Consider the following 12571-nt stretch of genomic DNA (forward strand, 5'->3'; position numbering starts at 1 on the left):
GTCATCCCAAAAGATTTATCCTTCACAGATTTACATGTACTTAAAAGAGCCTCCAACAAAAATGTTTCAGTTTTGCCATAGGATAAGAAACGGTGTTTCTGGTACAGTAGAGAGTTCTGGACTGGGAGTGGATAAACCTCAGGTTTGATTCTGTATCTACCAAGTATGTTGTTTAATGTTCTTTATTTTATGACCACTAGGCATTAATCATCCCTCACCTGGAATCCAGTAGAAAAATGCCCCCAACTAGTCTTCTGAACTCCAGTTTCCTTCTTCTTAAATCCACCTTCTACTCTGCTGTCAGCATGAACTTTCTAAAATATAAAACTAATCCTGTCACTCCCCAGGCCACCAAATGTGGCTGTGCAGACTGAGTTTCTCGTACAGATATTGTTTGATGCTTTCTGTCCCCTGGGTCTTCATTCATGTTGTCCTTTCGGCCTAAACCATATTTCTCCATTCCTTTTTCCTAGATAATCCTCCTCATGCTTTAAGATGCATCTCAGGAATCTCCTATCCAGTGAGCCTTCTGATTTTAGGTGCACTTCTGCAGGCTTCCCTTCACTTTCATTATAATTATCACATTGAATGACAATTATCTGTTTAGATAATTTACTGGCCCTCCTATACACGTGGTGATATGCTCTTTAAAGACAGGTACCCGATCTTAATTATCTTCCCTTGGTACCTAGCATGATGCCTAGCAAATAATGGGCATTTGGTAGGAAACAGTATAGAAAGGAAGGAGAGAACAAGGAAGCGGAAGGAAGGTGAGAAGAGAAATGGGAGGGAAGGGATATGATGGAGTGAGGATAGGATGGAATAGGATAGGATAGGACAAGTATGAAGGAAAGAGGGAGAGAGGAATGATGGATGATATAATTGGTCTATGGTGATTTCTAAGTTCAAATCCGTTTTAAATGTTTGTGACTCTGTACCATTACAATACTCCATGTCAACCCTACTCTTTCCACAGTGTTTTTATATATTGTGCCACACTCATTCTTTCATTGTCCTTTGTGTTTGAGTGGATTGTCAAGCAATGGATTTCTAGTAGAAGGGCAAAATCAAGACCAAGATAGACTTTCAAACCTCTCTAAATTTTGCTTTGTCTCACTAAACTTTGCTGATCTTATTTTGAGATTTTTGTAGTTCATATTACTCTCTTGATATCTCCTAAGCAGCCTACTTGGATACTATACCTTGTGATGTATAAATAGTATTTATTTAAGAATATCTAGAAATTTTTATAAATTTTTCTTAGAGCCTGTTACTAATTAATACTTTATGATGGTTCATTAATTATGATATAGGTGCTTTATGAAACCTGCCCCTTAGGTGCCTTGGCTCATGTATAAAATTCTGATGAGGTAAAATTTTATATTTTACTTTGATAAAAGTAAAGGAATGATATTGAAATAGCTAATTTATATTATGTGACCATTTGGTTTCCATCTTAGAGAAAAAACTAAGGGTAAGAGATGGGGGAAATCTATAATATATGTAGTGACTTCCCATTCTGAGGCCCACATATGTGGGAACAAAATTGAAAAAATTACTCAGATAATTTGAGAAAAATGTAATTGTCATTTAACTATGTATATCTAACTTTTAGTATCTAAAAAGGTACATTTTAACTTCATTTACTATCAAAAACATGACCTAAGAAATAGTGATCATTCAACACAGAAGTTATTTCTACCAATGAAAAACTATCATAAATACAAGTTGCCTAAATTCCTGGACCCTCAGTGCTGCAAGAAACTTTGAGCTCTAATCTCAGAGTTCCCAACTTCAAGAAAAACCTCAACTGAATAAGTTAGGTTAGTGTCAGTCAATTTCATTTTTTAAAAACATTCTTGATAGAATCACACAACTTCATAGTTAGGTATTATCTTTTCCAGGTCCTTGGAAAATGCAGTAAGCATTCAGTAGTATGGGTTAGCGTTTCTAAATTCCAATTTTTTTGTACCAATTTTGTATATAAAATACTTATAACTCAGTGCAAACAAAAAGCCAGAAATGCTTTATGTACTTATTCACATTATACATTAAGATTGATTGTTAGAGGCAATTTAACTCATTAACTCAACTAAAGTTTTTTTACAAAGTCAGTTCTTCACTTTTACATATTTAGACTTGTAATATCAATATGTCTCATTGTCTTTCTGGCAGGAGTAAAACCAACTTTAACCCTGATTAAATCAGTGGTACATTATTGATTCCTGTTTCAAATTCATTAATATGCTAGGAACCACTTGTCAATTCAGTGTCCCACTAGATAGGATCATGAGATAGTTTTAGGCTAATTATTATTTTCTATACATTTTTATTAGATAAATTTCAGTACCATATCTTCCTATACTGATTTTAAAATTCAGTACTGTAGCCATAGCAGAACTAGAACATTTTTCTTGAAGAGTTTGCCAGAGTCAAATTCCTTATTCTGTTATCTGTAAGTTTTTAATAATTAATATATTGAAGTTTAGTCCTCCAGTTCAGTCCACCTTCTATGTTGATAGACAAACATGATCTTTTCTAAAGTGTTATACTATTTTGAGTAAGCACATAATTTAAATCAAAGTTAGAAGAGAGTTAAAATTTTAGATAGACATATGAAAAAGAGAAGAATAAGGACAAATTTATGAAAAACAAAAAAGAAAATCTGAGAGAAATACAAAGTATGGCAAAATACAAAGAGGCTTTATTTCCCCTCCCAAAATATTCACACATAGTGGAAAAAACTTTTATAGATTATTAGTTTATGTAAGATTCCTCAGTCTTCAACATTAATGTTTTAAGTGAGAATGCTAGACTGTCCACTCTATCTTTAGCTTCTTTCCACTTAAATTGAAATCTTTCTGTTTCTTCTTATACATGTTTTTGTATCATTCCAGTGAGTCTCCAATTTACAATTAAGTTGTTTGAGAATTTTTTTCTAAGTCATTAAAAGTTAGGATGGCTTTTCTTAAAAAGGCAGCAAAATATTATTCTTGTAATAATGCTACACTAAATTAGAGGCTCTCAAACCAACCCCCAAAATCCTACTTGGCCCATATTTAGTAAAACCATCAAACTGCTATTCTAAGGTAACATCAACATTTCTGATATTCTGAATTTCAAAGTCAGCAGGCAATCTCCCTTTTACTGAATCACAGCCATTACGGAGGTGACGAAAGCCTTTCTTTTATTGCCTTTTCTTTCTTGGATGAACAGAAACCTGGACTTCCTCTGTGGTCAGCCCCTCTTTATTTAGTCCAGTGTTTTCCTCCTTTGGTAACATTTCCTGGGTTTTATGCCTCTTCCTTTCTGAGGGCTTTACATAAATTTAGTGGCTGATCCTCAACAGGCATCTTCTTGGGTCTATGATGGTCCCAAACACCAGAATGAAGGCCAAAAAGTCTACTTCCTCACTGTTGAGGATTCTAAGCGGCCCAATAAATAGCACTCCTCTTCCCCACCTGTGCTGTGAACAGTTGAGAAATAAAACAGTGTATTAGATGAGGCCAAAAATCTCACCTTAGCTCTGAGGGACCAGGATGGAGGATGTGGGTTTCTGAAGACTGCACTGCCAAACACAGATCCGGTCATGTCCTCCCCAGTCCAAAGCCCTCAGAGATTCCCCGTTTCCTACAGGATCCAATCCTGAGACCTTCACAGTACGTACAACATCAGCCAGTCTGACCCAAGTACCTTTCTCTCTTCACCTCCTGTCTTAGTTTCTCTCTAGACTTTGAACTTTTTTTCCAAACTAGAAAACAAATTACTTTCCCTACCCTTTCTTTGCACCTACTTTTCCTTCTGCTCTCTCCCTGCTATTTTTCTGCTCAAATCCCATCCATCCTTTAGGGTCATTTCATAGGAGACAAGCACCCACTCCTAGGCTTTTGGCATTTTTCTAGGGTTTGTCTAATAATTGGGGCATCTCTATTTGATAGGAGTTTGTCACATTTTTTTGTGATTATTTTTTCCTTGTTCCACTCCCTTCTCCAGAGAAGGGACCATGTCTTACTCAGCATTGTGCTTCCAGTTCTAGCACAGTGTCTGACACATAATGCTAAACAAATTTATTGTAATAAGATTCATCTATTTCTTGTCATCCAACAGTAAAGATCACATTGACATTTTCTAAAAACACTACAAAAACATTTCACAAAACCAGTCATTGTCAGGCTGGGAACAGTCTCACTAATTAATAATTTTTTTTTTTAACCTTCTAATCTGATATTTAAGTGGCAGATCAAAAATTTTAATCTAGGTTTGTCAAACCCCACATTCTTTCTGCTCCACCTCTGGCTTCCTGTAACAAATGACCTTGCATAGCAAATGTGGTCTTCTCCATATTTTATGCAGAAAGATCACCCCTATTTCACCAATTCCCTTTTCTCAGGAAAGAAATCTGTGTCAGTTTAAAAAAAGAAAACCAACCTGGGCAACCGGGAAACCCACTAGGTAAATATGAAAGGAAACAGCTATAAAGCCGAATGCAACTTTAAAACAATAAATAACACAAGGCAGGATATTGAGCAAAATTTGCCATGCCCGTAACCACTCGCATTCTTAGTCTACTTTTCTTTCCTAGTTTATGTTCTTTCATTAGACCGTGAGTTAGACTTCTACACTTTGCTCCACACTTAATAAAGATATTTCATTTTTCCTGGTGTGCTTCCAGAGACCTAGCATGCAGTGAAGGTTTTATAGTCCTGTGCAGTGCAGCAGATGTCATTCCATTTGCCTAAGTCCTGCTGACATTTGGAGATGTGGATTAATTGAGCTACAGAATGAAATTTAATTAAAATTAAATACAGACTTGGCCATTGTATCTGTTCATTTCCTGCACTCTAGTGTGTGTGTTTGCAGGCAGCACCATAGTTAATTTGTTTAATCAGGATGCTCTGTGGGGGAAGCTGCACTTTGTTTTATGCTGAAAAACTGAAGGTGTGGTAGATGCCAGGTTGGATTTCATCACACACAATGCGAGCTGTGTAAATGATGCTACTGATGAGCCTTGGAGGGCTACCTGAGGGAGCAAGGTGGCTCCCTGTGAACCTGTAGAGAAATAACTTGTCATAGACAAGGTTTAGAGATATCTTTAAAACTGACACTACATGACCACAGGAATCTCATCTATTACCCATTAACATGTTGCCATGGTATTTGTTCATTCACTCACTCAACCAAGATTTTTTTGAGTACCAGCTGTGTGCCAGGTCCTGTGTTTAAGGGAGGCGCCATTATTAATGGTGACAATCTTCCTTCTATCAGTAGCCCCAATTGGAAAAGTTTGCCATTTCTTGAAGATACAGTTTTTAGAACAAGATAATATAGGATATTTAAAGGTCATTCCAAAGTAAGGAGAAACTGTATTACTTTAGGTTATGATGAGATGAATTCTATTCCAACAACTCTCCAAAGTACATGGGAGTTCTTCTTTGTGTCTTATCTGTATATCTTCCTATCCCCCTTTCAAGATTATAAGCTTTTTGTCAACATCTTTTTAATCTTGAAAAATGCTTAGGCCAGTACGTCATCTCCACAATGTGCTCAAGGACTATTTCTTTCTTTAACTGAAGTATAGTTGCTTTATAATACTGCATTAAGTATTGTATTAGTTTCAGGTGTACAGCATAGTTATTCAATATTTTTGCAGATCATATTCCATTATAGTTATTACAAGACAATGGGTAAAATTGCCTGTGCTATTCAGTAAATCCTTGTTGCTTATCTATTTTGTATATGGTAGTTTGTTAATCCCATACCCCTAATTTTTCCATCCCCTCTTCAAAGGCTATTTCTTGAATATACTGTCAAGCAAGTGTATTCCTGCATAGTGGACGTTTGCTGTTTTAGGGGTCTAGAATCACATCCTCCTTTTTGAGACAACAGTACCCTGCCTCCTATGGCTACGTGCCTCAGGTAAAGGTGAGTGAGCTAGAGGCTGAGCCAATCCATGTATTTAATCCCCCTAGCCTCAGTGACTGGTTCAGAAATGGGCAGATAATCCATACCAGCCTAATCAGGCCAATAATACCACATTCTAAGGCTTTGATTCCTCTTCAGTTGTACGTGAAAGAGGGTAACCCATGAGCTCCCTTCTTCTGCAAGGGGGGAATTATCTGAAAGTGGAGCCAATCCAAAGGAAGCTAATCTGAAATCAAGAGAATGGTCCCCTGTTGTTCTTTGAGGTTCTATTGCTGTTCTGTTATCTTAGCCAATGAAGTTTTCCTTATGTTGGTTTGAGTTAGACTTTCTAGCTCTAGCATACAATAAAACCATTATTACTATCACACAATGCTGGAGTCACTTGTATGCACTCCCTATTCTGTAAGCTCCTTAAGGACAGGTATCTTGCCTCTTCATCCAGTGATGTATTCACTAGGCCAGTGCCTGGAACAATGTGCACTCAATAATTATTTTGTCTAAATGAAAGTGACCAGGTGATTATGTGATGATGTCAGTAAATTATCTTTTAGCTTTGTAGTAAAACTGATGAAACTGACATGTTGCTCACCAACCCTGTTACATTCTTTTTCACTGGCATTCGTATGACTGAAAGGGTCCTGAAAGGGTCTAAGGGTGAGAAAGATAGCTCAGTCATCTTCTAATGATAATCAACCTTACATTTAAAAAAAAAAAAAAACCTGAAAAGGAAACTCCACAACCCTATTCTATTTCCCCATGTTAACTAATCTCACCACCTGGAAATTGTTCTTTCCATTCCTATCGTACATGAGGATTGTGAGTTCTTGTAACCAAAGTAAGATTTTTCTTAGTTAAACTTTGTTTTGCTATAGACTCAAATTGGGTCAATAAATGGGTACACCATGTCTTTCTGGTACATCTTTTCTGTTCTAAACCAAATACACTGTTTTATATGAGCAACATCTTTTCATCCTTGGAGTTTTGGCAAAGTAAGCCTAACATTTTTTTTCTCCTTGCAGATAGCTTTTGTGAATCTGATCCTTCTTTGTTCCTGACTATCCTAATTTTCCATAAAAAAGTGATATTGGTGGATAAGGATGTAGTCAAAAAGAAAAAAATCCCAAAATGTATATTGTGTTTTTAGCTCTCAGTAAAGAGACAAATTTGGATTACTGAACTTTGGAGTCATTGAGGGAAATATTCACGTCTACTTCATCTTAACATAACCAACATCATCTAGCATATTACCTTACATGGGATAGGGGCTCAACAAATATTTGTTGGACGAACAAATAGATGAATGATAACAGCAGGTTTTTTGACTGTTTTGAAATATTTTTTTAAATAAACTTTTTATTGAAATAAAACATACATTCTGTGAAGTACACCCAGTGTATATAGCTCGATAGATTTTAATAGATCTTTATTGGAGTATAATCGCTTCACAATACTGTGTTAGTTTCTGTTGTACACCAAAGTGAATCAGCCATATGCATACATGTGTCCCCATATACCCTCCCTCCTGAGCCTCCCTCCCACCCTCCCTATCGCACCCCTCTAGGTCATCGCAAAGCACAGAACTGATCCCCCTGTGCTATGCTGTTGCTTCCTACTAGCTAACTATGTTACATTCGGTAGTGTATATATGTCGATGCTACTCTCACTTCGCCCCAGCTTCCCCCTCCCACCCTGTGTCCTCAAGTCCATTCTCTATGTCTACATCTTTATTCCTGCCCCGCAACTAGGTTCATCAGTAGCATTTTCTTTTTTTAGATTCCATATATATGCATTAGTATATGGTATTTGTTTTTCTCTTTCTGACTTACTTCACTCTGTATGACAGACTCTAGGTCCATCCACCTCACTATAAATAACTCAGTTTCGTTTCCTTTTATGGCTAATATTCCATTGTATGTATGTGCCACATCTTCTTTATCCATTCATCTGTTGATGGGCATTTAGCTTGCTTCCATGACCTGGCTATTATAAATAGTGCTGCAATGAACATGGGGGTGCATGTGTCTTTTTGAATTGTGGTTTCCTCTGGGTATATGCCCAGTAGGCGGATTGCTGTGTCCTATGGAAGTTCTATTTTTAGTTTTTTAAGGAACCTCCGTACTGTTTTCCATAGTGGTTGTATCAATTTACATTCCCACCACAGTGTAGGAGGGTTCCCTTTTCACCACACCCTTTCCAGCATTTATTGTTTCTAGATTTTTTGATAACGGTCATTCTGAGCTGCATGAGGTGATACCTCATTGTAGTTTTGATTTGCATTTCTCTAATAATTAGTGATGTTGAGCATCTTTTCATGTGCCTCTTGGCCATCTATATATCTTCCTTGGTGAAATGTCTATTTAGGTCTTCCACCCATTTTTTAATTGGATTGTTTGTTTTTTTGATATTGAGCTCCATGAGCTATTTGTGTATTTTAGAGATTAATCCTTTGTCTGTTGTTTCATTTGCAAATATTTTCTCCCATTCTGAGGGTTGTCCTTTTGTCTTGTTTATGGTTTCCTTTGCTGTGCAAAAGCTTTTAAGTTTAATTAAGTTCCATTGGTTTATTTTTGTTTTTACTTCTGTTACTCTAGTAGGTGGGTCAAAAAAGATCTTGCTGTGGTTTATGTCAAAGAGTGTTTTTCCTATGTTTTCCTTTTGGTCTTATATTTAGGTCTTTAATCCATTTGTAGTTTATTTTTGTGTATGGTGTTAGGTAGTGTTCTAATTTCATTCTTTTAAATGTAGCAGTCCAGTTTTCCCAGCACCACTTATTGAAGAGGCTGTCTTTTCTCCATTGTATATTCTTGCCTCGTTTGTCGTAAATTAGGTGCCCATATGTGCATGGGTTTATCTCTGGGCATTCTATCCTGTACCATTGATCTGTATTTCTGTTTTTGTGCCAGTGCCATACTGTCTTGATTACTGTAGCTTTGTGGTATAGTTTGAAGTCAGGGAGCCTGATTCCTCCAACTCCGTTTTTCTTTCTCAAGATTGTTTGGCCATTCAGGGTCTTTTGTGTTTCCATACGAATTGTAACATTTTTTGTTCTAGTTCTATGAAGAATGCCATTGGTAGTTTGACAGGAATTGAACTGAATCTGTAGATTGCTTTAGGTAGTATAGTCATGTTCACAATGTTGATTCTTCCAATCTAAGAACATGGTATATTTCTCCATCTGTTCATGTCATCTTTGATTTCTTTCATCAGTGTTTTATAGTTTTCTGAGTACAAGTCTTTTGCCTCCTTAGGCAGGTTTATTCCTAGGTATTTTATTCTTTTTGTTGCAATGGTAAATGGGAGTGTTTCCTTAATTTCTCTTTCTGATATTTTATTGCTGGTGTATAGGAATGCAAGAGATTTCTGTGCATTAATTTTGTATCCTGCAACCTTACCAAATTCATTGATTAGATCTAGTAGTTTTCTGGCGGCATCTTTAGGATTTTCTCTCCACAGTGTCATGTCATCTGCAAACAGTGACAGTTTTACTTCTTCTTTTCCAATTTTTTTCCTTTTATTTCTTTTTCTTCTCTGATTACTGTAGCTAGGACTTCCAAAACTATGTTGAGTAAGAGTGGCAAGGGTAGACATCCTTGTCTTGTTCCTGATCTTTAGTGGAAATGGTTTCAGTTTTTCACAATTGAGTATGATGCTTGCCATGGGTTTGTCATATATGGCCTTTATTATGTGAGGTAGGTTCCCTCTCTGCCCATTTTCTGCAGAGTTTTTATCGTAAATGGCTGTTGGATTTTGTCAAAAGCTTTTCTGCATCTATTGAGATGATCATATGGTGTTTATTCCTTAATTTTTTAATGTGGTGCATCACATTGATTTATTTGCATATATTGAAGCATCCTTGCATCCCTGGGGTAAATCCCACTTGACCATGGTGTATGATCCCTTTAATGTGTTGTTGGATTCTGTTTGCTAATATTTTGTTCAAGATTTTTGCATCTATGTTCATCAGTGATATTGGTTTATAATTTTCTTTTGTTGTGATACCTTTTTCTGGTTTTGGTATCAGGGTGATGGTGGCTTCATAGAATGAATTTGGGAGTATTTCTCCCTCTGCAATTTTTTGGAAGAGTTTGAGAAGAATGGGTGTTAGCTCTTCTCTAAGTGTTTGATAGAATTTGCCTGTGAAGCCATCTGGTCCTGGGCTTTTGTTTGTTGGAAGATTTTTAATTAGGTTTTCAATTTCATTGCTTTTGATAGGTCTGTTTATATTTCCTAATTCTTCCTGGTTCAGTCTTGGAAAATTGTACCTTTCCAAGAATTTGTCCATTTATTCATGGCTGTCCATTTTATTGGCATATAGTTGTTTGTAGTAGCCTCTTATAATCCTTTGTATTTCTGCGGTGTCAGTTGTGATTTCTCCTTTTTCATTTCTAATTTTATTGATTTGCGTCCTTTCCCTTTTGTTCTTGATGAGTCTGGCTAAGGGTTTATCCATTTTGTTTATTTTCTCAAATAACCAGCTTTTAGTTTTATTGATCTTTGCTATTTTCTTCGTTTCTCTTTCATTTATTTCTGCTCTGATCTGTATGATTTCTTTCCTTTTACTGACTTTGGGTTTTCTTTGCTCTTCTTTCTCTAGTTGTTTTTTTTTTTTTTTTGTGGTACACGGGCCTCTCACTGTCGTGGCCTCTCCTGTTGAGGAACACAGGCTCCAGACGCGCAGGCTCAGCGGCCATGGCTCACAGGCCCAGCTGCTCTGCAGCATGTGGGATCTTCCCAGACCGGGGCATGAACCCATGTTCCCTGCATCAGCAGTCAGAATCGCAACCACTGCGCCACCAGGGAAGCCCTCTAGTTGTTTTCAGTGTAGGATTAGATTGTTTATTTGAGATTTTTCTTGTTTCTTGAAGTGAGATTGAATTGCTATAAACTTCCCTCTTAGAACTGCCTTTGCTGCATCCCATAGGTGTGGGTTGTTGTGTTATCATTGTCATTTGTTTCTATGTATTTTTTTATTTTTTCTTTGATTTCTTCAGTGATCTCTTGGTTATTTAGTAGTGTACTGTTTAACCTACATGTATTTGTGTTTTCTACAGTTTTTTTCTTCCTGTAATAGATTTCCAGTCTCATAGCATTGTGGTCAGAAAAGATGCTTGATAACGATTTCAATTTTCTTAAATTTTCCGAGGCTTGATTTGTGACCCAAGATGTGATCTATCCTGGAGAATGTTCTGTGTGCACTTGAGAAGAAAGTGTATTCTGCCACTTTTGGGTGGAATGTTCTATAAATATCAATTAAATCTATCTGGTCTATTGTGTCATTTAAAGATTGTGTTTCCTTATTTATTTTCTGTTTGGATGATCTGTCCATTGGTGTAAGTGGGGTGTTAAAGTCCTCTACTATAATTGTGTTACTGTCAATTTCTCTTTCATGGTTGTTAGCATTTGCCTTATGTATTGAGGTTCTCCTGTGTTGGGTGCATAAACATTTATAATTGCTATATCTTTTTCTTGGATTGATCCTTTGATCATTATGTAGCACCCCTCCTTATACCCTGTAACAGTCTTTATTTTAAAGTCTATTTTATCTGATACGAGCGTTGCTACTCCAGCTTTCTTTTGATTTCCATTTGCATGGAATATCTTTTTCCAACCTCTCACTTTCAGTTCGTATGTGTCCCTAGGTCTGAAGTGGCTCTCTTGTAGACAGCATATATATGGGTCTTGTTTTTGTATCCATTCAGCCAGTCTGTGTCTTTTGGTTGGGGCATTTAATCGATTTACATTCAAGATTATTATCAATATGTATGTTCCTATTACCATTTTCTTAATTGTTTTGGGTTTGTTTCTGTGGGTCTTTTTCTTCTCTTGTGTTTCCTGCCTAGAGAAGTTTCTTTAGCATTTGTTGTAAAGCTGGTTTGATGGTGCTGAATTCTCTTAGCTTTTGTTTGTCTGAAAAGCTTTCGATTTCTCCATCGAATCTGAATGAGATCCTTGCTGGGTAGAGTAATCTTGGTCGTAGGTTTTTCTGTTTCATCACTTTAAGTGTATCCTGCCACTCCCTTCTGGCCTGCAGAGTTCCTGCTGAAAAATCAGCTGATAACCTTATGGGGATTCCTTTGTGTGTTATTTTTTGTTTTTCCCTTGCTGCTTTTAATATTTTTTCTTTGAATTTAATTTTTGTTAGTTTGATTAATATGTATCTTGGTGTGTTTTTCCTAGGGTTTATCTTGTATGGGACTCTCTGTTCTTCCTGGACTTGGTTGACTATTTCCTTTCCCATGTTAGAGAAGTTTTCATCTATAATCTCTTCAAATGTTTTCTCAGACCCTTTCTTTATCTCTTCTTCTTCTGGGACCCCTATAATTTGAATGTCGGTGCATTTAGTGTTGTCCTAGAGGTCTCTGAGATTGTCTTCAATTCTTTTCATTCATTTTTTCTTCTTTCTGCTCCTCAGCAGTTATTTCTACCATTTTGTCTTCAAACTCCTTTATTCATTCTTCTGCCTCAGTTATTCTGCTACTGATTCCTTCTAGTGTATTTTTCATTTGAGTTATTGTGTTGTTCATCTCTGTTTGTTTGTTCTTTAGTTCTTCTAGATGTTTGTTAAACATTTTTTGTATTTTCTCAATCCATGCCTCTGTTCTGTTTCTGAGATTCTGGATCATCTTTACTGTCATTACTCTGAATTCTT

General features: G+C 36.5%; 1 protein-coding gene across 2 annotated transcripts in view; it reads left to right on the plus strand.

Annotated features, from left to right (window-relative positions):
• The window catches only part of KIAA0825 (KIAA0825 ortholog), a 416193-nt gene that overhangs the window by 290825 nt on the left and 112797 nt on the right, over nucleotides 1-12571 (plus strand). The gene's annotated exons all lie outside the window — the stretch shown is intronic.

Source organism: Phocoena sinus, chromosome 3 (assembly GCF_008692025.1).
Source record: "Phocoena sinus isolate mPhoSin1 chromosome 3, mPhoSin1.pri, whole genome shotgun sequence".
Classification (NCBI taxonomy): Eukaryota; Metazoa; Chordata; class Mammalia; order Artiodactyla; family Phocoenidae; genus Phocoena; species Phocoena sinus.